The sequence below is a fragment of the Sturnira hondurensis genome, unplaced genomic scaffold (assembly GCF_014824575.4).
Source record: "Sturnira hondurensis isolate 20B ecotype Veracruz unplaced genomic scaffold, ASM1482457v3 Scaffold0014745, whole genome shotgun sequence".
NCBI classification, from domain to species: domain Eukaryota; kingdom Metazoa; phylum Chordata; class Mammalia; order Chiroptera; family Phyllostomidae; genus Sturnira; species Sturnira hondurensis.
In genome coordinates, this window is record NW_028087376.1 from 3,905,547 (window position 1) to 3,933,274 (window position 27,728).

The 27,728-nt window shown below is 42.5% G+C and overlaps 1 long non-coding RNA gene across 1 annotated transcript; it reads left to right on the forward strand.

Moving 5' to 3' along the window:
* LOC118999281 (uncharacterized) lies at positions 1-27,638 on the forward strand. The gene is made up of 3 exons (XR_005069072.1): positions 1-208; positions 12,937-13,035; positions 26,445-27,638. It is a non-coding gene; the product is annotated as an uncharacterized LOC118999281 (long non-coding RNA).
* Positions 27,639-27,728: the final 90 nt, after the last annotated feature.

A 27,728-nucleotide genomic window follows, 5' to 3' on the forward strand; every position in this document is an offset into this window, starting at 1 on the left:
AAATCTTAGGCTCATGCTCTCTGTTTTACCATTAGGACTGGGTGCCCATGGAAGACCCTTCCTGTGTGATCGTCCACTGACTCAACAGACATTTGCTGACAGCTGCCTTGTGCCAGGCTGGGGCGCAGAAGTGACTGGGACAGTGTCCGTGACCAAGGGAGCACAGAGTATTCTGGAGACACTTACCTAAAAATCACACTACATGGTGGTAAGTGGGCTAATAAGAGATCATTAAAAGCCTGAGCATTTGGAAAATACTTTTCAAGTTGACTTTTTTCTTATCTTAAACAAACACACATGGTACTTAACAATGTTTCAGACACCACTCTAAAGACTTTACAAATATTAACTCATTAATTCTCATAACAATCTTTGAAGACAGATACTATTATTACCTTTATTCTATAGTAAAGGAAATTAAGGTATAGAGGGGTTAATAACTTTGCCTGAGCTTGTCCACATAGAATCAGGATTTGAACTTACACCATCTGTTTCCAGAGCCCGTACCCTCAGCCACTACCTGCTGTCGCTTTAAGCTAGTCCCTGAAAGGTGAGTGGGGTTTGAGCAGATGGAGAAAAGGGGAATGGGTGAGATGAGGATGTCAGGGACAGCATTCCAAGCAAAGGGACAAAGTTGTCCAAGGGCATTGATTTGTGACTACCTGTGGCACACAAGGAAGACCCCAGTGGTCCGAGTAGCAGGATGAGATGGGTCACAGTTTGGGGTATGAGTGCTGATCCTGGGGGGATGGGTAGAGAGAGAGGAGTCAGCAAAGAGGGATCAGAAGGAGCCCAAAGAAGGAAAAACCAGCAGAGAGACCTCTCTAAAGGTCCACGGTGTCCAGTAAGACGAGGAGAACCAGGCCATTCATAATTTTGGAGATCAGGCCACTGCTGACCTTAGTGAGCACGGGGCGAACAGGCAGAACAGAGGTCTGAAATTATGCTGTAGTTGATGGGGAGTTTCTAGGAGGAGAGAATGGTGTGAATGTTTTTCTAGAAGTTTTATAGTAAAGGGGAGAGGGGAGAGGGAGAGAGAAGGGAAAGAGAGGGAAAGGAAAGAAAAATAACGAGCTTGGCTAAAGATCCAGAGAAGGGGGAAAAGCATAGCCTGAGGTGGGGTGAGGGAAGCATCAGAGATGAGTAAAATTGAGGCACCAGACTTCTCCTCTGCAAACCTCAACCTGAAGCAGTCTCAGGAGGACGATGAAATAATAATAATTATTTTTTAGGCACTGAAACCTGACATAAAAAGGTTCAGATGCAGATTTAATATGGGTGGCTTTCTGAGACATCCTAGGCTGTGAGGACTTTGAGAGATGACACTGTGTCCCTAGCAGAGGCCCAGGTGGAGGAGCAGATTCTCCTAACGTGTTTGTTGGGCGAATACATGGGTCTTGTTGACATTTTTATTGTGAATATTATAAAAAAGAATATGGCACCGGTTTTAAAATACATGGAGACACAGTTATAAAAAAACTAACATTTTATGGACTGCAAATCATTTTATGAAATGTTGCAAATGCATATATCCATCTTGCCTGGGGCCTTAAAGTAATAGGACTATTATAGCATTTCTCATTGGGTCATCAAAAAAGTTTCTGCTCTCATAGTCCTGCTCTTTACAGACAAACTCTGTTTTCTATTAAAGGTAAGAAAAATGAATTGTTTCTGAAGCATAGGGTATAGTTAAAGGTGTTAAGAAAATACAAAATAATTTTACCAGTGTCTTGACTACTAATTTGGATAAATGTTTATTCTCAAAATGTTCTAGCATTATCTTTCTTCTAAAGGTCAGGCACATGTCACTGAAAATACATTTAGTACATTGAGAGTATTTTTAAGTGATTTATTGGGGTAGTGTATGGACTATTTAAATATAACTCTTATTTCCAGTAATGCCCCAACCTCATTAGAAGTGACTTGGCTCATTGCTTAAGCAAAATGCTTTTGCTATTTAGGACCTCTCTTTTTAAAATAGGCTATTTTCCTTTAACCATTTTACCAGAATTGGGGATCTATATTTAGAGAAGCACACGTGAATGGGTAAGGTCAGAGCCCAGAGCCTTAGGGAACTCCTCTAGAAGCTGTGTCTGTTGTACTTTTTGGTTCATTTTTCTCCCTACCTGATTCTCCGGAGCAGAGGGAATTCTCCACTTGAGGCGTGAGGCACAGCTACTTCTCTGGGGGACTGTGGAATCCTCCAGAGAGGTTCTGTCCTGTATTTTCTGTGAGAAGCACCCAGCCAGTAGAGTATGGGGCCTGGTTTTATCAGTGAAAAACTGCTTATGCTCTTGGGGGACATTTGAACGCTATTTGATGTGGTAGCCAATGAAATTTGCTAACTACTGAGCATGCGATACATCATCTCCTCTCTGTAGTGGATACATTCAGTTGCTTATGATATGTATACAAGTTATGAAGCAGACTGATAAAATGAATTTGTGTGATACCTCTAGGGATAACATTCCCAAATGTGGCATCTAATGATTCCCTTTGTTTTATTCCTCTGACCCTGGCTCCCTGCTCAGAGGTAACCACTGTCCTGAATTTTATGTTTATACTATGTTTATGATGAAAAATGCTTTTATCACATATGCATGTACCCCTAAGTAATATATTCTTTAAGTTTCTTTGCTTTTGAACTTTATTAAAGTTGTATCTTACTATACTTAATCTTCTGCAACCTGCTATTTTCATTCAGCTCTTGTTTCTAAGATACAGTGGTTCACGTAAAGTTGCATTTAGCTGTGGCTATCCATTTCACCGCCATATGACAGTCTACTGTGGGAATACAGTGGCACAGTATACTCATCCATTTTCCTACACGGCTGAATTGTTGGCAGTTCCCTAGCTGTGATGGACAAGGCTGCTGCCTGTGTTCTTGGGCATTCTCATGCTGTAGTGAAAATGTTTCTCTAATGTCTGTGCCTGGTTTATAGGCTTGCAGACGTTTAACTTTGTAAGACAGTGCCAGACTGTTGTTCTCAACAGTGCCATTTTAATTTCTTAACCAACTTAATGAAAAATATGTCAATGCAGCTTTGATTAAGAGACAGGCAGACTGGTAGACAGGATGGCAGGAAGAAAGGAAGGAAAACAAGGAGAGAGAGAGAGAGGGAGGGAAGAAAGAGAATTGCCCCCCAATAGTTTAAGGCCAGTATAGAAGACACAAATTTCCTCAGGTGTTTTGTTCCATCTAATGATCCAAACTCAACTGTTATAGGATGTTTGTTATTGAATTGAAAGATTAAAAAATTTATTAAAGCCAGTTGCTGTGCATATGAGGAAACGGGTATTTTCATTTATTGTTGGTGGAGTGTTAATTGCCTTCTTTCTTGAAAGTAATTTAGCAATATGGAACAAAAGTCCTAAAAACAAACAAACTACAATTGACTTGGCAATTCCCCTTATGGGAGTATATCCTAAGGGAAGAAAACAAAAAATATACAAAGATATTTGCTTCGGGGTATTAACTGAAGTGTTCGTTGTAGCAATAAGAAAGAAGGAGAAATAATCTAAATGTCTAAAACTTACTGGTTAAATAACTATGAGGCAATTTAAAATGATGGATAGGTATACATGTTACAGTGAGTAGAAAAAAATCAGTTATTTAATATGTATATGGACCACCCAATTTTTATTTTCATTTTTTAATAAAAACTATTTCAACATTCATTTTCACGGGGAAAATTATGGATGCAAACACCTTCAAATTGTATAAGACATGGCAGGATTTTAGGTCGTTATTATTATTACTGCTTATCAGGATTTTTTTCTACAAGAATGATGTCTTATTTATTTTGATTAAAATAAAGAATGACTTGTTGCAGTCTATTAAAGACAAAGCTTGGAGACTTACAATACTGCTCACACTCCATTATCCATCTGTGGATTATCTTAAGAAAATTTAACACCATATGGTAGCACATATTATGAAATCCCTTTCTCTCCCTTATTCACTGGAGGATGTAAGCTGACTGTATATCAGCCTAAAAAACAAGAACAAAACTCTACAACCCCCAGATGCATTCCACTGAACAAAATGTCAAGTGTGTTACTGCCCCTCACCATTCCAGCTCCAGTCCATCAGCCTGAACGCACACGCCCCCACCAGCTACTCCCCTCCTCACTATGTTTTCCTCCCGGTGGTTTAATATTTCTAATTTCATTTGTCATTATAACATACCCATGAGGTGGGGAGAGTATATAGTGATAGATATAGTAATTATCGAGGGCACTTTTTTTTTGGTAAAAGACTGGTCAAATATTTTCATTTTAAAATCCCTGGTCTCTCGGAGCCTTTGCAAATAATCGCCGGTAGTTCAGCAAGTTCATTAACTGATTCCCTCTAGGTTGGGGAATGTACATTACCTGGACCTGCTGATTTACATATCATACCATGTTTCCAAGTATTCCCTTACCTGGTTTATTTCAACATCTATATTTAAAGGTCTTCATTACTTCCTAATTATCTACGCCCCCTTCCTTTATTTTTTTGTTAAAGGCCAATTTAAAAGAGCAGCTCGGTATCTCTGCCACTCAGAGTCATCATTAATTTCACTCGCCTTCTCCTTTATTAGTCCAGCCACCTTACTGCGCATGCTTCCCCCTCCCTCGCTTATTTTCACTGCCTCTAACCCCTCTGCTGCTCTTATCTCCCCTTGACAAGCCTTAGAAAGAGTTTGTGCATTCATTTTTTTTGCTCTTTCTCATCCTTTCTAGATTTCCACAGTGGGCTTTTTCCACCCTTAGATCTTTTCAAGGCTCTTTGTCAAGTGGCTCCTTGCATTTGTTATTCAAGGCATCATGGGCCTTTGTGGCTTAACTGCGATTTGAAAACTTTGCACTCTTGCGTGTAGCGCTCTCCGGGTTTCTTAATTCATCCAAGTTGAATTTATGGAAATCCTTAAACTTGACAAAGTTCCTTCATGTTTTAAAATATAGAGATCAGGTCATACCATCAGGGTAGTGACATCTCATGGTCAACAGCATCAAAGACCATTTATAGAAGGGAGAGAACCAGCACAGATATGAGGTCATTGTTCACGCTTGGGCAGGATATTGACACTATGAGACCCAAATCTATCCTCAACAAAGAAGCTAAAGTGGCACTGGTGTTCCAGGTTGTTGACATTGAACTTGGCTTCCTGGGCGGAGAATAAACCACAGATGGCAGGCAGCTTGCTGTTTAGAAGGGTGAGATTAATAAAGGCTGCTCAGAAGTCCCTTTTTCTAGTTTACATTAGTTAACAGAATGAGAACAAGTACTAGATTTTAAAAATTTTTTTGTTTATTTGTTTTTAGAGAAAATGGAAAGGAGGGAGAAAGAGAGGGAGAGAAACTTCGAAGTATGAAAGAAACATCAGTCGGTTGCTTCCTCACGTGCCCTGACTGGGGATCAAACCTGTAACCCAGGCATGTGCCCTGGCTGGGAATTGATCTGGTAGCCTTTTGCTTTGTAGGACAACACCCAACAAACTGAGCCACATCAGTCATGGCTAGATTTTACACTCATCCATTTAGACACATCAGTCCACCGTTCCTTCATTGTCAGTTTTGGAGAGTGTCCATGTGTGGACATGGGGATCTTCTGACAAACATGTGAAGGGACAGTTTCCCTTCAAGCCTTGTCAGACTCCATAGAGCCATGCTGCTCAGGTCACCCTTCGAGAGAGAATCCGCCCCAAGGAGTGCAGTCAGTTGGCGGCCTCTAGCTGTGAGTGTGTCCAAAGTAGCTCCTGGTTAATGGCCAGGCACAGTGGTGGTAGTGGGGATCACCTTTTCTGGATCTTCGCACCAGATCGCCCTGCCTGCTGGCCAAGCTCTTCTCCAGATGCACCGCAGCCAGAGGCTCTCCCTGGATCATCTTCCTTCCTCCCCCCTGTCCTTTTCACAGATGTCAGGTCTGCATCTGAGGCTCTGTCTGCCTACTGCTACACTCCACTAAATATCTTGTACTTCTAACTCCATCTCAGCATCAGCTTCTTGGAGGAATTGAACTAACCCAAGGATCCAGTCTTCATTTAACCTTGCTAGCTTCTCCTACCTCCCCCACCCATCCTGCCTGGCATGAGCTCAGTTATGCTCTCTTTTATGTTACTTGATGGAAAACCCATATGCTACATAGTCACAGAAGGCATTTCAGGATAAATAAAAGTGGAATTGGGGGTCATCTCTTGTCTGGGATTATGTATATTACTACTCTCACTCAATATGGATAATTGATCCCATTACAGGTTGACCAAATTGGACAATTCCCAGGAAAACAGCTTGTACTTAAGTCACAGGATCACTAGGTGACGCTGCTGCCCCACACAAAGGTGACAGCCTGAGCTAGGCTTGGCCAGAGCCACTCTGGGCCAGGGGTCCTGCTGCTTCCTTGGCGGGATGGGGCCTGTGGTCTGTAATCCATTCCAGAATCTGAAAAAGTAATTTCCAGGTCCATGAATCCAGGCTCTAGAGGAGCATGTTAAATCGATCAGTTTCTCTCTTCCACTTTCTCTCTCAGAAGTGTGTGTGTGTGTGTGTAGTTCTCTGAAACCCTTTAATTGATTCAAGAACTAATTGTGGCTGCTCTAATTTCTCCAAGAGCCCACCAGTTCACCTTACATGACTACAATCAACAGAACATTGAAAGCTCAGCAACCTCCACCCCGCCCTCAGAGATGGGAGAACAATTGATTTGAGTGGTATTGACGTCAAAGTCTTTATCTAGAATCTCTTAAAGGAGTTGTATGTCCATGCACCACTCGCTTGTTCTCCACTTGTTAGGAATATAGGGAGACACGGAGCATAGGTACGTGGGCTTTTTCTATGCCTGGTGTCTTCTCTGATGAATGCAGAATGCACATCTCCCTGGTCAGGGTTTTGGCTTTCGCATTGCCATCTTTTACGTTGCTTCCACTGCCTTCTCACACGCACACTCAGCAATCTCTAAACATAACACCTGTCTTGTAAATCTTCATAGACAAAGCTGCTGAGTGGCACTAAAAATTTAACCCTGCAATTCACCTATCATCCCCAACTAGCCCTATCTGTTTTATATGCCTAAATACTCCTTTTTTGGAGCTGTGGGTTGGCACATCGGCTAATCTGAGTTTTAAGAAGTTATTTTCTCATACACTGGATGGCTGATTTTTAAAAGATAGCCTGAACATTGCTAACATAGGCTCCACAATCCAAGTACAGTTCTACTCAAATTTGCGTGATTGTTAAGAACACAGATTTCCAGGCCTGTCCCTTGGGAATATGTATTTTAGACAAGCATCCCAGTGACTCTTATGTTCAGGCATGTTCAGAAAACACTGGCCCACTAAACAAAGTGGAATCTAGCTCTGAACCAGGATATAATTCCAGATACAGCAGAAGCCACAATGCAGAGAGAGAGGGGGCGATCTTAGCAGCAGGAGGAAGAACAATCTGAGAGTCATGGGCTGCTCTCACCAGGTCATTGGGAACCTCGGGTCACTGTAGCCACCTGGCAGCTTCTGATAGTGAAAGCAGTGAGGGAATCTTTTATTAACATATTTAATGTGCGCGACTAAGGGGAAAAAGTAGGCAAAGCCAGGAGGCCTTGTTAGCCACCCCTCCCTGTAAAGAGTACGGTAGAAAAACAGTGTTTTCTTTCTCAGCAAAGGTTTGGTTCAGCCCTTGACTGTATTTCTCCGGGGAGAAGTGAATGGGCATCTACCAGCATAAATAGTAGTCTTGCTGAGAGCATTCGAAGCCCCTGGGGCCCCACGAACTGTGCCTAGAAGGTGTACCCAGAAAGCCACAGAGACTGCTGTTATGGAACTCAGTCACGAATTCTACTGAGAGAGCAGCCTGCCATGTAATGCCCCAGTTTGCCCTCCTCTACTGAGGTCAGCTTAAGAATTCCTGGTGACCCCAAATACTGACCCACCCAGTGAGAAATCCCCCCCACCTCCTCATGGCTAAGGGGTGAGTGCAGCTCTTTCTCATTTAAGGTCTGACTACAAAAAAGCATTTCGGAATTTAAGTGGGAAGCTGAAATTGGAAATGTGCCTGGGAGAACCAAGTAGCAACTGTGATCTGCAGGTTTTTCCGGCTACTTCTGCCACTTAGCACTCAGACAGACATTACACCCGCACACAAACCACAGCAGGTAAGATTCCCACCTGCCCCCTCCTCCAAACAGCCGACTACCTCATAGGAATTTTTTTTTTGTTTGGTGGCAACAGCTAAGCGAAAATGCAATAATCTCTTCTCGTCTGAGGTATATATGCAGATACATGGTGATACATAGATAAATCATCCTGCATATGAGTATCTTTTTGTTTTCTATCCCTGAAAGCATCTGGGGTGGCTTTTTGTGTGTGTGCCTTTTTCATAAATAAATATTTTAACTGGAAATTTCCAAGCATATGACAGGCCTAGAATGTGAACTTGAATGTACTGTAATAGAAATCATCAGTTGCCATGGCGACGTGTTCCAAGAGCAGATTGCACCAAGTCACATGGGCAGAGAGTGCTCAGTAATACTAACACATCAGAGAGCGAGGCCACTTAACCTCAATAGCTTCCAGCTATTGTGCAGAATGCAATTGAATTTATTCCTAATTTCTGCCAGTGCTAAGGAACAAAATTTCCCTGCAGATTTTAATCTTACTCAGGCAGCCCCAGCCAGTACTCAGACACTGTTCAGCACCAATATTCAGCCGGGTTACTCGCCCACTTTACAGCTCTATTTTCTTATTCTTATTTTAAATAATAGCTTCCCTCTCTCTGCTCGATTCTGCATGTCCCCCTGCCTTGGGGAGAGTGCCCCTCCTCCTTTCCGAATGGCTGCCTGGTTTCTGACTCTATTCCACTAATACAAGGAATGCAGCTTTAATAATAATCCCGGTATAGAAAGTGACAGGGTTCCACTCTCAGCAGTAGCTCCCTCCCACCCCAAACCTGCTCTGAAATATAATTCCCACTGGCTCTGGGTTGTACCTTGGAATACTACAATTAACAGCCCATCATAAGAAAGGGAACCCGTGGATCAGTGAATAATGGAACCAAAGTATGTATTTTCAGTCCCTGTCACAGTCATCTCCCCCTCCACACACACTTCCCCAGCCAGGAGAGCAACACAGATTAGCAGGAGGTACAGCCACCGATCACAGAACACTCATTTTGAGAGCTTATCCGCTCTTATGAAGGCTGATAAATCAGAGTCTCTCATATGGACAGTCTCAAGTTAGCAGCACCATCGATCTCCCCTGCCCCTTTAAAGTTATTTGTCTTATTCACTTCCAAAGATGGTATCAGAGATGCCGAAAGAGCCTTTGTTTTCTGCACTCCTGCTCTTCCCAGGGCGAGTTGCTGTGCTGCTGCAGGAACTAAGAGGCACGCTTCCGGGCCCAGCCCTTTGTTTCCAAACCAAGGTCACCTCTCCCCATTGGTTCAGGTGTTGTCCACAGTCTGCCTGTGTTCCTAGGCAGGAGGCAGTGTCCTCCCTGGCTGACAGCTTTTGTGTAGCCCTAGCCCTCTGATGAACTCCTCTTTATGAATGTCACTTTAAAAAAGATGTGAAACCTGTTCTAATAACTAGTGAACACAAGGCAGAGTGCAGCCCTCAGAGAGTCCACATTGAAGGTCAAGCAGAAGGAAACTTAAAAACAGGGACATTATTGAAGAGGTCTTTTGAGAAAAAGAAAAAAAAGGCAGTTTTTGCAGTGGCTTCCTTTAGTGGGCAGGATCATCTAATAAGGGGGAAAATGTAGTCGCAAATCACTTCTCCCGCTACTACTAAGCCACTGTCCTAACAATGTGCTGGAAATGAGGAGAGAAGAGAGGGAATGGCAGCATGAAATTAGGCTAGGCTGCTGGTGGTCATTGCTGATTCATAGACAGCTTGGTGACAATGGAAATATTCACGGAGCTTGTGGGAGCAAAGCAGGCAGAGAAGAAATGGAGAGAAGCATCGCCATGAATTTTGTATAAGCAGTGTGACATTTGGATATGGAGAGAGGAAACCACATGCCAAGATGTTGGTAGCACACGAGGCTCTATACTCACCCTGCTGCAACATAGCTGCTGGAAGGCCTGTGCCAAACAGCCTTGCCCCACACCTGCCCTTCCACAGGGCAGGGAAGCATGATATCCTCAGGTAGAGCCAGCCCTCCAGCCTCTGTCCGGGACTTTAAACCAGACCAAGCTCCCCCTGGCTAGGAAGAGGAAGCGCTGTCCTTGTGATTGGCAAATTGTCCAGCTATTTGCAAAATTGAACCCGTTTTCTAATCAAAGTTAGTTTGATTTATACTGGAGCATCATTTCCCAACGAAGTAGTTTCGAATACAGTCACGTGCTGCTTCACTACAGGGATGCGTTCTGAGAAATGTGTCACTAGGGAATTTCGTGGTTGTGTGAACATCATAGAGTGCTCTTACACAAAGCTCCATGGTATAGCCTACTACTGTAGTTGTACGCGTATGTGCTATGCTTTTATGTGACTGGCAGTGAAGTAGGTTTGTTTACACCAGCATCGCAAACACATGAGTAATGTGTTGTGCTAGGACATCCCAACAACTACAGTGACACTAGGTGATAGGAATTTTTCAGCTCCGTTATAATCTTGTGGAACCACTATCATATAGGCAGACCTTTCTTGGCCAAAACATCATTACACAGTGCATGACTATACTTGCTGACCCTCTAGAGCTGTTCAGGCAGTTAGAGCCTTGGCCACTTCTAGGAGGATGTTTAACCTATAACTGAGCAATGTCCTTTAGGCAGAGTGACCCATACAGAGGTTTGTGGCTGGGGACCATGGAGCTTCATGGCTTCCCACTGAAGAAAGATGGTGAGAGAATGTCAGAAAAAAGCCTGAGCATTTTGTCCAGGATGGATTTCACTAAAGGGAAGGGCAATCTGTGTTATTATGCTAATATGTGCAATAGCAGTTTTATTATGTTCATTTATCTATAGTCAAGGAATAACATTATTACAGTTCTTATAGTCTTTCAAAGTACTTATGTGAACTGCACAGCAACTCTATGGTACAAGTGGAGTACCTTTTACAGATGAGAAAATTAAGACCTAAAGAAGCTGGGGCTAGGACAAAATTCCACAGAGTAAGGAAAAGATCTAGATCATTGGACGACGGGCGCAGTGCTCTTCCCCCCACCTGTGGTGATGGGACAGGCTGAAGGCCTGAGGGTCTGCCCTTTCTGAAGGAAGAGGCCCAAAGAGACTCCTTCCTACAAATATGCTATAGTCCTATGTTTGGAGAGAACCAGCCAGCCTCTGGGTGAATGGATGGGAGCTAGCTGAGCATGAAGGGGCCAGATGCCTCTGAATAAGTTTAGTCTGTGTTCTGCTCACTGGAGTTTTACAGATTAAATGGAGGCAACCCAACCCAATCTAATCTTCTCTTTTGGGAGGTGTGAATCCTGGAAGCAAATGAGAAGACAGTTGTAGTTCTCCTGGGCAAGAAGCCTGATCTACAAATCTGCTTAAGAAGCAGTAGAACTCAGAGTGATGGTGGCATTTGAGGTTTTGGTGTAATTATGTTGGACTCCTCCAAAATAAAAACCTTTGCTGCATCTTCAGCTACACCTACTGAGTAATAAAAAAAGCAGACATGCCCACCCCTTCCCGTGCCTCTCTCCATCCATACTCTCTTCCTTACCTCAGAGGCAAGACCTCAAAGTGATGTGCATGAGTGGTGCATGTAGGAACAGGTTTCTCAACCTTGGCACAGTTGACATTTTGGGCCAGATCATTCTTTGTTGTGGCGGCTGTCCCATGCATCATAAGATGTTCAACTGTATTCCTTAACTCTACTCTCTAGAAGCTACCAGCACCTCCCTCCCCAGGCATGACAGCTAAGTGTCTCCAGACATTGCCAAACATCTCCTGGTGGGCAAAAATGCCCCCAGTTGAGAACAACTGTTTTAGGCCAGGGGGTTGCAAACTCAATTGCCTGTAGGAACAGATAATGACAAAGATGACAAAAACAACAACAGAAATAGTAGCAGTAATTGTTAACTCTTATTTGGTGCTTACTAAATGCCACACACCATTCCAAACACTTCATTCATTTTAACTCATTTAATCCGCACTATTACCCTATGAAGGAGGCATAACTTCATCTTACGGATGAGGAAACTGAGGCACAGAGTGACTAAGAAACTCATCCAAGGTCACACACTAGTAAGTGGCAGAGTTAGATTAGCACTTAGCTCAGGCCATGTGTTCCCAGAGTCTGCTTTTCTCTGCAGTAAGGCCTGACCACAGCAAGGTTTTCCTTTATTTAAGCCAATTCGTTTGCCTCACCTAGGGAGACAGCACACACTTTTTAAGGATTAAGGAGTTTTACAGTCTCTTCTGATACAAATGTTTCTATATTTGGCAAGTATTGCTCAAATGAGATTTATTGAATTGACAAAAGTAAGCGGGCATTTTAAAGTACGTAGTGTTAGGTGTGTCTGCACTGTAGCCGCATGTGGGACTTTCCCAAGCCACACACTCTTGTTTTCTGGAGCACAGGGTTTAGCTTCCATGGAATACCTAGGAAGGTTGGGTGCACATTCAGAACTTACCATGATATCCAATTCTCTCCTCCCCACCTCCTCTGTACTGGGGAGGTAAGGCAACACCATCCACTCAGTGATGAAACTCTGCTTGAAGGAAACAGCTCACATCTTAGTTGGGTACTGGGGGGATACCCAGGCCTTGGGGGATGGCAGGCTGCCTGGGGAAAAGGCGAGTAGCCTGTGGGCCCAGTTCTGCGTGCTGCTGGGACATTCATAGAGACTGTCATTTGTGGGGGTCTCTGGGTACGTTAGCTGTGTTATGACCCTCTGTTTGGACAACTTCCCACTTACTACTTTTCCACCTATTGTTTCACCTGTGGGACAGATTCACAGAGCTCCCCAGATTGTCACAGAATCCTAATTAGTGAATATGGTATTGCTTTTCCAGCTCTCTTTCCAGTACTGCTTCGACACTGACCTGGAGTTGTCTGATGGGAAAGCTGACACTTGACTCCGTGGCTCCAGTTCTCAGGCTTCCCTTGAGAAGGTGATGAGAAGCTAATTTGAGTTCATATTTTTATGCTGAACAATTACCCTTAGGACAATATTTTGGATTTAAATTTAAATTGGAGTTTGAAAGGTGTAAAAGTTATAGGAACTGTGTGCACATTTTTATTGTAACTACTTCTCATTCCCAACAGTTAGAGAGATCTTTAACACTTTCCACTTTACATCTGGCTTTTAATTCAGTTGGATTCATGCATGTCTCCTCTATAATGATAGTTAAAAACAAACAGCAATTTTCAGAGTCATTCGCCTCAACATGATGGCGAACACTTTTCTGAATACAGAAGGGACTGGCTGTAACACAAATGCTAATAAAGAATTCAAGCAAAGCTGCCAACACCAGTCCTTCAACATTTCAGTTGGTCAAAGGTTTGTACTGCTTTTCAGCCTTATATTCAACCACAGCATTTCCTTTCCTTTCCTCTGAGCCCAATTCAATCCCAGAAAAGACTAATATTTATTAATTAACAACTATACGTCTAGACACCTATCTTTTTACAAATTATCTCAATTCATCAAAAAAAAACTTTCAAAACTCATTATTTAGGTCAGAAGACTAGATATATTGAAAGACCACTAACGCTACAAGGTAGATGCTGGCCAAGTAGCAGGTACCCTGACTGTTCAGAGGGACTGCACGCCCAAGGGAGGGGTGTTCATGAGCTTGCTTCCTCCTGGGAGGCCTTCTAGATCCTTCTCCTCATTTCCCTTCACCAAACTGAAGTTAACTCTCCCATCCCAGAATTTTTCATATCACTTTATTTCACTTACTACCTTCTATTAGACAGAAGTTGCTTTAGAGAAGTTGTCTTTCACTTTTCTCCCTCGGGGCACCCTGACTAGCAGAGTGTGGTGTACATCTGTGTCCAGAAGGTAGAGCAGGCTGAGTGGATACCCTTGAATGAATTAATGAATGAATGAGTTGATATGGGATTTGAGCTGCATTGAAGGACAGGCAGGTTCAGACATTCCTTAGTAATAAATCAGTCACTATAAACTATAAACTATCCTGGCCAGCATTCTCGAGAGTCCTTAGTGATGTTCTTCTCTAACCACGATTTTTTCCTCCCCTAGATCCCACCCTAACACATTGTTTACTAGCACCATGGTCTTCAGTGACATCAAGGTTTTATTGGGATAGGGAGTTGGCACTTTATTGTAGCGATCCGATTACTTCCCTGTAGGAGGCTGTCACTTCCCCAAAGTGCACCACCTCTGGTGCCAATCTCTTGCTCATGCATACTCCTGACTGCTGTGAGCATATAGGCATGCTGCACGTCACCCGCTCCTCCAGCTCTTGACAATCTTCTTCCTTTGTTTCCAAATCCTAAGCAAATTGCTCAGTTGACAATCAAAGCCTGCTAACATCAAACAGCTGCAACAGACAGGTGTGTTCTACAGTTACCTGCTGTTTGCTTTCCTCAGCGGGGACAGACATGACAAATAAAACCTGGAGCTGGGTGCCAACTTCCTCCTGGCATTTCTCAGACTTGGAAATTCACCCTAAAAATAGCCTCCTTCACTCTTCATCAATGTGTGGGATGCTGTACACCCACTGATGCCTGCAGTTCTTTGCAAAAAGCTAAGAACCACAGTGGCTGCATCTGAGCAAAGAAGTTGCACACTTCCAGAAATCTTTATAAAGCACATATAAGCATGTTAAAATATTTTTCAGATTTTACTTTCTTGTTAACATGGTTATATGAGTGTTGTCCTCTGCTTTTTGCCTTTAACGTCTTTCCAAAGGTCTCAGGTCCTGAATTTAGCTCTAATCACTCTGGAGAACAGAGTGATTTAATTTAGCTCTACTTTCAGGTCCTGAAAGTAGCTCTAATCACTCTGGAGAACAACCTGCCATCTAGTCTCCCATCACTAGGGGGTACGAGGGTGTGGCAAGTTGGAGGAGGAATGGATTCCCACTTCTTCCAATGTTCCTTCCTGTACTTTGCAGCCTGGAAAGCCAGCAACCATTATTTCCCATACCCTCTTTTATTTACTAGGTGCTTTTGCACCTAGGGGGCTGGATATGATTAAAATTCTGCCAGTTACATGTACCTGTGTGAAATGTGAGAGGTGACAGTAGGGTGGAGCCCATGTTTTCAGGAGCCACTGATTCTCTGGCAGCACCCTCATGGCTGTGTCAGGATTTTCACTGGTGGCCACTTCCTGACTTGGTGGCTTCCTCCTCACAAACCAGGCAGCAGTTTCTTTGGTGTTCCGAGTCACCCCTGAATGCTCCACCTAGTGTCTGTGATTTTAGCTTGCTGGTAATTTTGCAAGTCATTTAAGTCCCTGCTTTAATTTGTTTGAGAGAATTCCCTTTCTACAACTGACCCTTAATCAAAGCAGATAGCGACTGGGCTAGGCATTCACCCCTACGCTTAGCAGGGTGCACTGAGGTAATCAGCCAGCCAGCAGGGGTCCCGTGCAGAGCCTTAGGCTGGAGAGTGGGAGAGAGGAGGACCACTGTTCAGCCAGGGCAGAACCTGTCTCTCTGCAACTCTGCTCAGGCCCTTCCTCTTGCTTGGTTTAGTCTCTGCTCCACCTCCACACCCTTCCTCCTTTGAGAGTGGCTCCTTTTCCCAAGCCAGGAGCATTTTTTTGCTTCTCTGAACTCATGAGCACTCACACACTTCTCTTATGAGATGCTTCCTTTCTACTCATATTATGGTTCTTTATTACATTTCTTATGTCTTGAACCAAGTTGTCAGTCTTTTAAGAGCAGGAGCAGAGTCTGAGTCACTTGGGGGGACCCTGAGCATCCCAATACCTGGAAGTGCCTTGACTTACAAGCATGTAACGTTCATGACAGGGATGGAAGAGCGGAGGAGAGGACTGGGCGCCCCGACCAGTGCCTGATCTATGATTTTCCATTATTTGTCCTCACACAGGTTTGGGGGTCTTTCAAAGAACGATGGCATCAGAGTAGTAGTGCTGTCCAATAGAAATTTTTGTGATAATCGAAATGTTCTAGATCTGTAGGTACTGTCCAGTGTGGTAGTTCCTCACACAGGTGACTATTGAGCACATAAAACGTGGCTAATGCAGGCCCTGGCTGGGTAGCTCAGTTGGTCAGGGCGTTGTTCAGATGTGCCAGGGTTGTGGGTTTGATCTCGGGTCAGGGCACATATAAGAATCAACCAGTGAATGCACAAATAAGTGAAACAACACAAATCGATGTTTCTCTCTCTCCCTTCCTTTCTCTCTCTCTCTCTCTCTAAAATTAATAAAAAAATCTAGCTAGTGCCATTGAAGAATTGAACTTTAAAAATTTGTTTAATTTTAATTATTTTAAAGAGCCACAATGGCCAGTGGCTGCCATATTGGAGAATGCAGCATCACATTCTATTCTGACGAGCACGTGGACCCTTCTGTGACTATTCTGTCACTTCAGGCCAGAACATTCTAGATGTCATCGCTGGTGTTTATGGGTTGGTAATTTGCCTTTCTGGCCCAGGACCAAGACCTTAAAGATTAGGAGCAGGGCAAAGAAGTGAAAGCTTCATGCGGAGACTTTACAAACAGGGAACTAGTGTTTAAATTTCAAATTTTAGAAACAAATGACATTTCCGGTTCCTCCCTCTGCTGAAGTGCAGGGCTGTGGTAGTGCAGAGACAGAATGTCACTGAAATAATTGTTTGGCATCATGTTGAGTGGATTGGTGCTCAATGAATGACTCCTTTTAAAAACGATATGTTTCTTATCAAGACATTTTCCCCCTTCTGTAGCATCTTCTACAATAACCACAAGTATGTGTACAATTGTGGCCGGATGTCAAAAGTAAAACACATCCTGTGGGTGTCCTGGAATGTTGTTGGTAGACTGACCCCAACATGTCCTAGTTTGGGCCACTTTGCTGGCTCTTGCTGTAACACATAAAGGGCATGATACAAGGACAGGACTGGGTTCGATGGTGCAGACGCAGAGTACAGTACTCACACTCAGTGCATAAATGTGGTTACCGGGCGGCAGCGTGACCTTTTTTTCATGAAGTTCTGAGTATGTCCATGCAGAGCACTTTTAGTGATGTCTTTCAGAGAATTCTTAGAGATCAGTATTTCAGATCCTAATTGAAGACAGTCTTTGTGTTTAGTCATTGCAGCAATGAACTTGCCAGAGGAGGATATAATTACCAACCACACTGGGTTCATTCTGCAAGTGCTTATTTTCTTACTTAAAAAATACAGTGTTCTCTTTCTGAATTCTCTCACATAAACAATTTCTTTTTCCTGCTGGGCACACAGATTTACATGCAGACACAAATCATATATCTACGTTCCCAACTTGTGAATGTAGAATTTAGTGGGCGGGGCTGCGCACTCCGTTTCCTCTCTTCTTCTCTCTGCCCACCCTGCTGCCCTCTCCTTATCCCCACAGCAGCCATGCACCCTCCCTTATTTTGCACAGTCTCATAAGCCCAGGCGCAACTCTACCCTTGAAAGGGAATGAAGGAGTTTCTTTCTGTGTGGTTCACCAGGAGGGGTTGGAGAACAGGGAGGAGCGACCTGCTCACTCCTTCTCAAGCTTTCTCCTCCTCTGTCTCCTACAACTCTATTTTCTTCCTCATTCTAAGTCCCCATCTCTTTCCAATGTCTCCTGGCTGGCTGACCATAGGAGACTTACTCTCACCAAGGGCACATCTGACTTTAATCAAAAAGTTGATAATGTGCTGTGATAAGCCTCTCACACATCTCCTTTTAGAATAAACCTGGAGAATTAACTTTTTATTATGGCAAATATCAAATATAAACAATGATCAATAGTTTGTCATTCTTGCTTTATCCATCCCCCACCTACTAATTCTATTCTTTTAAAGCAAGGCAAAGTCATCATATCATTTCTCCTACAAGTATTTCAATAATTATCCCTAACAGGCATGAACTTAATAATACTGTCATGCCTAATAAAATTCACAGAGTCTTTACCACCATCGACATTTAAACAGCAGGTTCACCTTTTTTTTTGGTGTAAGTAAAATTTTGTTCCTATCGAGAGGGCAGTTTGTCATAGATTTCAACATTTTAAATGCCTATGCCTTCTGATTCTGCATTGCATGCATAGAAATTTATCTTAGGATGTACTATATTCACTAAACTATGCAAAGATAGCATTCTTTATCATAGTTAGACATGGGCAACAACTTAAATTAATAGGGGCTGATGTAGTCATTCCTACTACATCCATGCAGAAAATTAAAAGGTGGTAGCTCAATGTGTTTGGACATGAGAAGCCATTGAAGACATACTATTGAGTAAAAAAAAAACAATAGCAGGAAGAACATACAAGGAACCTCTGGGAAGGACATGGAGGGAGAAGGTAACAATAAGATAGAAGGGAAAAATTTTCCTTTTCACCTGACTCTTTCCTGTGCATTTTACCATGGAGATGTATTCCTTTTATAGTTAAAATATTTAATAATAAAGTGTATTCTCACCAGAACAAGCTTGGGAAACTCTGTTTTCATGTTTCCAGTAGTTTCTTATGTAAATATTATGGTGCAGATTAGTAGTGTGCTTGCATTTCTGGTTCATCTCTTCTTCCTAGTCTCCCAGGAAGGTGGCATTGCTTCGTCCCTCTGAAGTTAGGTAGGGTCATGTGACTAGCTCCAGACCCCAAAGTATATGTGGAAGTGTCATGTGTCACATCCAGGCCGAGCCATTAAAAAGTTAATGCGCCACCTCTGTGTTCTCTCCTTCCCTGCCATGGTCACTCTGGAAGACCCCAGCTGAGATGGTGATGCTGAAACTAAGGGAACCAAGGTCCCTCAGGCACTGCACAGAGAACCTCCAGTGTTCAGCTTTTGCATGAACAGGAAAAAGCTTTTATTGTATTAAGCCGCTAGATTTCAGGGTTTGTTATCTCAGCCTAGTTGATCTTATTCTGACTAAATCATCAATGACAGTAAAATGACTGAAGGCACATACGAAACAGGCCTCCGCAGACAAAAATGTCTACCCAAGTGATGCTCTGTGGAGGAATTATAAACCTTTTCCGCTTGCTAATGTTGGGAGAATCATGCATTTGAGCTGTAAGAAAGGTAAGTGCAATTCCTAGGTGCATGGTGATGATTCCACTGACAACCTCTGCACAACCAGGAAATCTGCTCTCAGACTTGTAATTTAACACTAAAACCCAATGATGTTTCTGGCCTCATATCTTCTCTGAGCCTTGGCATAAGAACTATTAAGCAGGAGCCACAGCAGCCCAGCCCTGCCCACCACCCCTGATGCCCCATGGCATAGGACATGCAGGTGAGCTTTAGAAGTATCAGGTGCTCTGAGAACATGTCTCTTCCCTTTCCACTGCTCTGGAGTCACTGCTTATGAAGGTGGGAAGATCTGATTTACAACCTCAGAGCCAGGAGAGAAATTTCATTCCTTTGCTTTGCCTTATTTCAAATCAACTACAAATGAATGAATGCCCTGACTAGGTGAGTGCTTGCTATTGGAAAAGCTGGATGGGGTCTGAGGAAGTGTGTCAGAGTGACTGGGAAGTTACAGGAGAGAGAGAACAAAACCAGAGGCACAAAAAACCCCCCTGTTAGATCTGAGCTCGCATTCTAGCTGTGTAGAATTAGGCAAATTACTTGGCCTCTCAGAGCTTCTGTTTCATTTTATGGGTAGTTGAAATGAGATAATGCATGGAACAGTCCCCATTGTGTCTGACAAACAGAACCAGAGGCACCTCCAGGTAAGGAACCTCTATGACCTGCACCTATTTGTAACTTTTGAGAATGCCCACTTACTCATGGCCATGGCATGCCAGGAGGGCAGCTTCATGGGGTCATGCCAACACTGCATGGGCAGCTCACCATCAGTAACAGTGTGGCAAGGACAAAAACTCAGAGAGCTTTTATTACGAGCATTTACACTTGTCCAACCACTTTCTGTAAAGCCTTACAATAGTCCTATGGGTGTGACTATTGTTATTTCTATCTTGTCTATTCTGGCCTTGAGGCTGCAAGAGATGAAAGGATTTGCCAAAGTCCACACAGCCTGTGGAGCAGGGAGTTTGTTCTAAGAACCCATTGCCTCCACAAAGCACTACTCTCAGCTAACTCAAGGTGGTGATGATGACTGTGGCTAGTAGAAACAACAGCAAAGCAGACTAGGAAATGTCGAGCTCCCTAAAAGTTTTATAGCGAACTTCGTGTGAATCATGTTTCTACCCACCATGTTTATAATCTCAAAATTTGAAAAAAATGCCTGTAGGAAGGGGATTTTGAATTGGAAAATGAGTCATTTATGTTTTTATATTTTTCAGTGTTGGAAGGAATACTGGGTGTGTCAGGAAGGCAGCTCTAGGCAACATGGCTGCAATTACCTGGAGTTCTATTTTTGTCTTAATAGCCAGCCTGGAATGGTGGGTCAGACAGCAGAGAGGCTCAGAGGCTCAGGAAAGTAGCCCGGGCTTTGCTTGCTTGAGTCACTGGATGTGATTGAAGAGGGGACAGGTGTGATGAAATAACGTTCTGCTAAAATCAATCTGGCAGTGGTTTGTAGGGTGAAGAAAAAGAGACTGAAGGCAGAGAAGCCAATGAGAAGACTTTTGCTGTGGGGCTCAGGGATGGGCTAGAGTTGAGCAGAGGGAAAGAAAAGAATGAGCGGTCTGGAAATGAATGGAAAAATCAACAGGACTTGGTGATTAACTGGATCCTGGGGTGAGGGAAGCAGATTCAAAAGGATTCAGCCACAGAAAGAATTAAGAGGGAGAAGAGATAATTTTGAGGGAAAAGAGACACAGTGAATTTTATGAGAGATGGGAACGCTGAGGAGAAATGGCTAACGGGTGGTAGGAGACCCAAGAAGAGCAGATGTGTCAGTATAAATCTGAAAGCTGGAAAAAACCGGTGTCCTCACTCAGGCATGGAGTTCCCTCTTACCAAGACTTTTTGTTCCATTCGGGTCTTCCACTGATTAGTTGGGGCCCACCCACATCAGGGAGGCAATCTGCTTTATTCAGTCTATACATTCAAATGTTAATCTCATCCAGAAACACCCTCACAGACCAGTTCAGAATGCTTGACCCAATGTCTGGCACCCTGTGGCCCAGTCAAGTTGACACATAAAATTAACTATCATAAATATCATGAAGTCAGTTTTGGGGGGCTAAATAAGGAATCTACAGTGGTGAAAAAAGGGCCAGGAGACATAACAACTTACTTGGGAAGGTTGGCAGCCAAAAGAAGGAGAACAATCACACAGAAACCAGAAGGGGCAGCAGGGTCAACAAGAGTTCTTCAAATGATGGGGGTGGGGGGACATTTTTATTTGACTCGACATTCATTCTTTCACCCCCCCCAAAGTTATTAAATTGAATATGCAATGTTCCATTCTAACTATATTTGCCCAGGGAAAAGTTTAGGTTAGTTTGCATTTTTGGTATGCCACCATTTGCAGAGGCAGGTAGCTCAGAAATGATGTGGGGCAAAGGAAAATCTAGCTAATAATAGAAAATATGTTGTGGATAAAGGTGCGTATTGCTTACAAAGATAATCAAAGTAATCATTCTATGTTATTCGTGGCTTTTCATCATTGATGCAGGATGCATTCGTTCTTGCCGGCATGTCAACTGCTTAGTATTTACTTAAATACACTTTCTAGCACTGGTGTCAGTTGGGTCAGGAGCAAAGGAACTTGCAGTTTTGTCAGCTGGACAAGGTGGAAAGCGGGCTGTTGTGTACTGACCTGCCGCTGCACCACTTCCCATCTAATCAATGCTCCAGCACAGGGCAGCGAGAGAGAGAGAGAGAGAGAGAGAGAGAGAGAGAGAGAGAGAGAGAGAGACAATGCGAGAGCACGATGCTCACAATGGAGAAATTGAGACTCTGCAAAACTTTAAAGGTGAACAGTGACAAGACCTTGTTTTGAGCTTGCAGACCAGGTACTGGAATCCTAGTTCTGACTTGCACCACGCTGCCCCTTTCCGCTGTGCACTGCTGCTCCTCAGTAGACGCCACATAGCCCGCAGGGCACTCAGCCTGGTGAGTCTTCTTCCTGGAAGCCCCACTGCTCCCCTCTCATGGTTTAACCTCTTAAAAAAAGACCATGAACATACTTCTCAGTGCCTATGCCCAGAAAGTCATTGTGCATAGTGTTCCTGGCCATACATACCATTAACTGTCTTTTCTCACTGGCTCTGCTGTTTTCTCACTTTTGTTAATAGAAAGTTCTCTCTGTATTTCCAGTTGAGACCTAATCATTGATTCACAATGATATCCCACATGTATTTTCAGAGTTATCACTCTATATAATTGAAGGAAGATTATAACAAACAATACTGTATTATATACTTCAAACTTGCTAATAAACTGAATATTAAATGTTGTCACCACAAAAAAGAAATGATAATTATGGGACATGATAGAAGGGTTAGTGAATGCTATAATGTTAATTACATTACAACATCCGCAATGTATCAAATTAATACATTGTATAACAAACTTATACAATGTATATGTCAATTATATCTTAAAAAATGTGTATATAATACCAAAAAAGAAAAGAGATACCACTATATATTATACATATGACATGACAGTATATAGTTATCTTTTTTCAATTCTATTTTATACTATAATAATTATAATCAAATAATCTAACAAGAGTATTTATTGAGCACCCACGTACTCAGTTAAGACTCATGGGATGTAGAACAAACTGCAGACATAACACTGGCCCTCATTACTGACTACGTAGGAGCTGGGGAAATAAGACCCACACTGAAGAAGTGACAAGGAACTGTCCTCGATGAACATGCAGGAGACGGGGAGGCAGGAGGACATTTCTTCCCTGCTTCAGCCTCTCTGGGAAGGTCACATCCTCCTAAGACTCCAGTTTCTGCTGGGCCACCCTCCAAGTTCCCGGATTACACACATTATGTCCCTCCCTCGGGGCACCTCACCCTACCTTGTCTATTTTTTTAATTAAAGGTGTTATTTACCCATCTTCAGAGAGAGAAGAAGGGAAGAAAAAAGAGAAACATCAATGTGCAAGAGAAATATCGATCAGTTGCCTCTTACATGCCCCCAACTGGGGACCTGGCCTGCAACCCAGGCCTGTGCCCTAATCAGGATTCAAACAGGCAACCATTTGGTCGCAGGCTAGTACTGAATCCACTGAGCCACACCAGCCAGAGTTTGTCTGTTTTCTTAATCCTGTCCCCTCCTCTGTCAGCAGCCCCTTCCTTCAATCCCCTTCATCTGTATCATTAGAGGTGAATTCTGCTTCCTGCTGGGACCCTGGCTGATGGAATGAAACTTAAGAAGTTGCAGGTAGGGGGTTGCTTTGCTTTTTGGCACAGATTCTAATGTGTCAACTAGAACAAATACTTGTTTGATAGAGGGGAAACGGGTTGGCCTTCCTCAGCAGGAGAGGAGGAGCTTTGAAAGCCGACTATTTACAGAGAGGAAAAAGCAAGGGCTTGAAGTGAACAAGTTTGTGGTTGGGTGTGGGCAAGTCTGATCTGTATAGCTAATTTGTAGACTTTAAGAAGTTAAATGAATCCTTCCTGGAGGCTTGTGCTCCCTCTTCTCTCACTTGTTAGAAAAGAGCGCTATGTCTAAGCCCCAGGCATCAGAATTCCCCAGAACCCAAACTTCACAGACCTGCTGCGGGACACTGCAGATCCTCTACTGGGAGGGGGAGTAGCAGTGAGCAAGGAACCCCTCCTGCTTTAATTACTCCTGCCAGAATATTCTTTTTCAAGCTTTGCTAATTGAAATTAAACAGCTGCCATGTTTGCACGGGAACAAAAAAAGAATTCATTTTTCAGCCTTCTTTGATTTAACAAAGACTGACAAGCTGTGAGAAAACCAGGGGCAATTTTACTCCTGTGGCTACTGAGTCTCCCATTGGTTTACCCAAAACAAAACAAAGAGTGCTGGGGAGGTGAAGTCTTTTCCCTTGCAGCAGGAGCGATGCCATCCAGGAATTTACAGGACAAAGGACACATTAAATAAGTTTCATGGCCATTGTCCCTAAAACGATCCAGTAGCCAACTCTTCTTAGTGCCCCAAATTAACAAGATATCCACTACCATATACTGGAAGGGGCTAGAAGCAGTTTAAGGAGAAAGAAAAATGTCTACCAGGTGGATCCTTTGCTAGATAAGTCCTTCTCCAGGTGGAGAATGGTGGAGAATGGCAAGGGGTGGTTTTATCACCCTAGGAGCCAGTTACTAGTAAAAGGATGCTGAAGAGAAAAGAATCTACAATGTGCTTAAGGGTGTGCTAGGTGCTTTCAGAGTAATTGTCCTGCGCAATCCTCACAGCAGGGTGGTAACTCGAGTTTTATAAAACAAATGAGGTTTGGCGGAGAGGGCTTAACTTTGTGTGTGGTTCACCAGAGACTTCTGTGTTTTAGGTCTTTGTAACAGCTACTTTACTCCTCATAGGTGAGAGATAATCAGTTAAGGCACATTGATTTCCTTGGATCAAAACTTCAGTGTATGTCAGGGAGTAATAATTATTATATTTTTAAATTATTTTATTGTTGTTCAAGTATAGTTGTCTGCATTTACCCCCCACCTCTGTCCCCCCAGCCATCCCCACCTCCCTCCCCTGATTCCACCCTGCTTTGGTTTTTTCCATGTGTCTTTTATAGCTGTTCCTCAAATCCCTTTCCCCCTTCCCCGCCATTATCCCTTCCCACCTCCCCTCTGGTTACTGTCAGATTGTTCTTAATTTAAGTGACTCTGGTTATATTTTGCTTGTTTGTTTGTTTATTAATATGAATAGAAACAATGAAGTCATGTGGGCTAAAAGCAGAGATGAATACTCAAATAGTGACATCAACCATAAGAACAATAAGTAACTGAAATTTAAAAGCCTTTACCAAGTATAGTACTTGGGGGTGTGTTTGGTTAACTCACAGTTATAAATTCTTGTTGGCAATGCACTAACAAATGAAAATCATTCTGTATTAGATACTTCAAACTTGCTAATAAACTGAATACTAAATGTTCTCACCACAAAAAAGAAATGATAATTATGGGACATGGTAGAAAGGTTAGTGAATACTATAGTGTTAATCACATTACAACATACTCAATGTATCAAATTAATACATTTTATAACAAATTTCCAAGGGTTAAACATCTCTTTAATCCTCCTTTATTTTGTATGCTTACTAGTTAATTATTTATCTTTCCCAAGTAGAATTTAAGCTCCAGGAGGGCAGAGATTGTGTCTTTGTTCACTGTTGACTCTTCAGTGCCTGCAACAGTGCGTGGCATAGAATAGGCGGTCGGTTAGTGATTACTGACTGAATTTAATCATGATACGATAGGAGCCAGCAACACATCTATCCTCCAGGCAGGAGATAAGAAGGTTGTTCTCTGGATAAACCAGACCCTAGGGACTAGACTTCCCCAAACTAGCATTCTCCATCCAATAACCGCCAATCGTAGCTTGCAAATAGTTGGCAAATCTTGCTCCCATCCTGAAATAGAACCCCCCTGTTTAGAATCTCTCATTTAAATAGAAGTGACAGGCAAGGATTTTTTTTAAAAACCCTCAAATGAAAGGAAGTAACAAAAATAAACAAACAGAAAAAAGAACATGAGGGAACTAGAGATAATGTAAGGGGGAAAAATTAAAGAAACCACCGCTAGTTTATATCTTCATCAAGAACAGAGAAGATGTTATACAAAGGAAACATTTGGAGGATAAGAGAGCTGGTTCGAGCCCTGGCTGGTGTAGCTCAGTGGATTGAGCACAGGCCTGCGAACCATACAATAGCGGTTTGATTCCCAGTCAGGGCACATGCCCTGGGTTGCGGGCCAGTTCTCAGCAAGGGACTCACGAGAGGCAACCATACATTGATATTTCTCTCCTTCTTCCCTTCCCCTCTAAAGATAAAGAAATAAAATCTTAAAAAAAAAAAGAAAGAAAGAAAGCTGGTTTGATTCCTGGTTGGGGCATATGCCTGGGTTGCAGACCAGTTCCAGGTTGGGGGTCATGTGAGAGGCAACCACACAATGATGTTTCTCCCCCTCTCTCTTTCCCTTTCCCTCTTTCTAAAAATAAATAAATAAAATCTTAAAAATAGAATTTCTGAAATAAAAAAATGTGATGAGAGAATTAAAATATAACATTAAGAAAATATAGATTTTATAGCAAGAAGTAATAGAAAATATGAGAACAAATATGAGACATAGTGTATGTCTATTTAGAAATTGGTATTTAATGGCCTATGAGCCAAATCCAGCCCATGGTCTGTTTTTCTGTCATTTAAGCTAAGAATGCTTCTAAATTTGTGAACAGTTTCATATATACTTATATATATATATGCTTTTAAATTTGTTTCTCATATATATGTACATATATATGGAGCAGAGGGTACATGTAGCCCCATAAGCCTAAAATGTTTATTATCTGTTTCTTTACAGAAAAAATTTGCTGTCCCCTGATTTAGAAGGTCCAAAGTCTAACTAATAGAAGTTCCAGAAAGAGAGAAGAGATAAAATAAAAAGAAGAAATCCTTAAAGAAATTATATAAGAATAATTCCCCAAACTTAAGGATATGAGTATAAGACTGAAAATGTTCATGCAGTAACCAGAACAATGAATGTGAACTAATACTTTACCAAAGAATATCAATGTGTAATTTCAGAACATCTGGGATAATGAGAAGAACCTGAAAGTTTCCAGAGGAGATGGAAAAATAGGTCACTCACAGAGGAATAAAAGATCATACTCACTGTTTTTTCTTTTCTTTTTTTTTTTTTGAGGCTTTTTAACAGTTGTATCTGATACTAGAAGAAAATGGAGCGAGACCTTACAAATTATGATGGAAAGTAATTTTTAACCTTGAATTCTGTAGCTGGTCAAATATTAGAAATAACTAACATAAAGACATTTCAGATTATGAACAGACTTTGAAAATTTATCTTCTCTGGTCCTTTGTTAGGGATCAGTAGTTACAGATATGCTCCCCTAAAAAGGGAGGGAGAGTAAACCAAGAAAGGAGACGATGGGATCCAGGAAAGAGACTTCCAACACAGCCAAATGGTGAAGGAGACTCTCAGGATGTTGGCTGAGAGCAAGACTCAAGATTAACTGGTCTGGATTAGAGCAAGAGAAAGAAAGAGAAATCCAGGAAAAAAATGAGAGTGTGATAGGTAGCTTCCAAAATGATTCCCAATGATCTCTGACTCCTGGTAGTCATGACCTTGTATAGCTCATTCCTCTTGAATACAGACCTAGTGACCTGCCTCTAATAAACAGAATATGTGATATGATATAAGAGTCAGGATATTACTTCCATGATAAGGGCATAAAAAGATTCTTGCTTCCATCTCATTTGCCATCTCTTGCTCTGATGAAAGCCAGCTGCCATTTTTGTGAGCTGCCCCATGGAGAAGCTCATCTGGCAAGAAACTGAGGGATGGTCCTGGCCAAAGGAGAAATGATGAGAAACTGAATCCTGTTAATAACCATTTGGATGAGCCTGGAAACGAATCCTCTTCTAGCCAAACCTTGAGATGATTATGGCCCTGGCAGACATCTTAACTACAGCCTTGCAAGAGATCCTGAGCTGTAGGACCCAACTAACTCAAGTCTGATTTCTTTCCTTCAAAAATTTGAGACAATAAATGCCTGCTGTTTTAAGCACAAGGTTTTGAGGGCAATTTGTTCCACACAATAGATAACTAATACAAAGTTACCTGTCA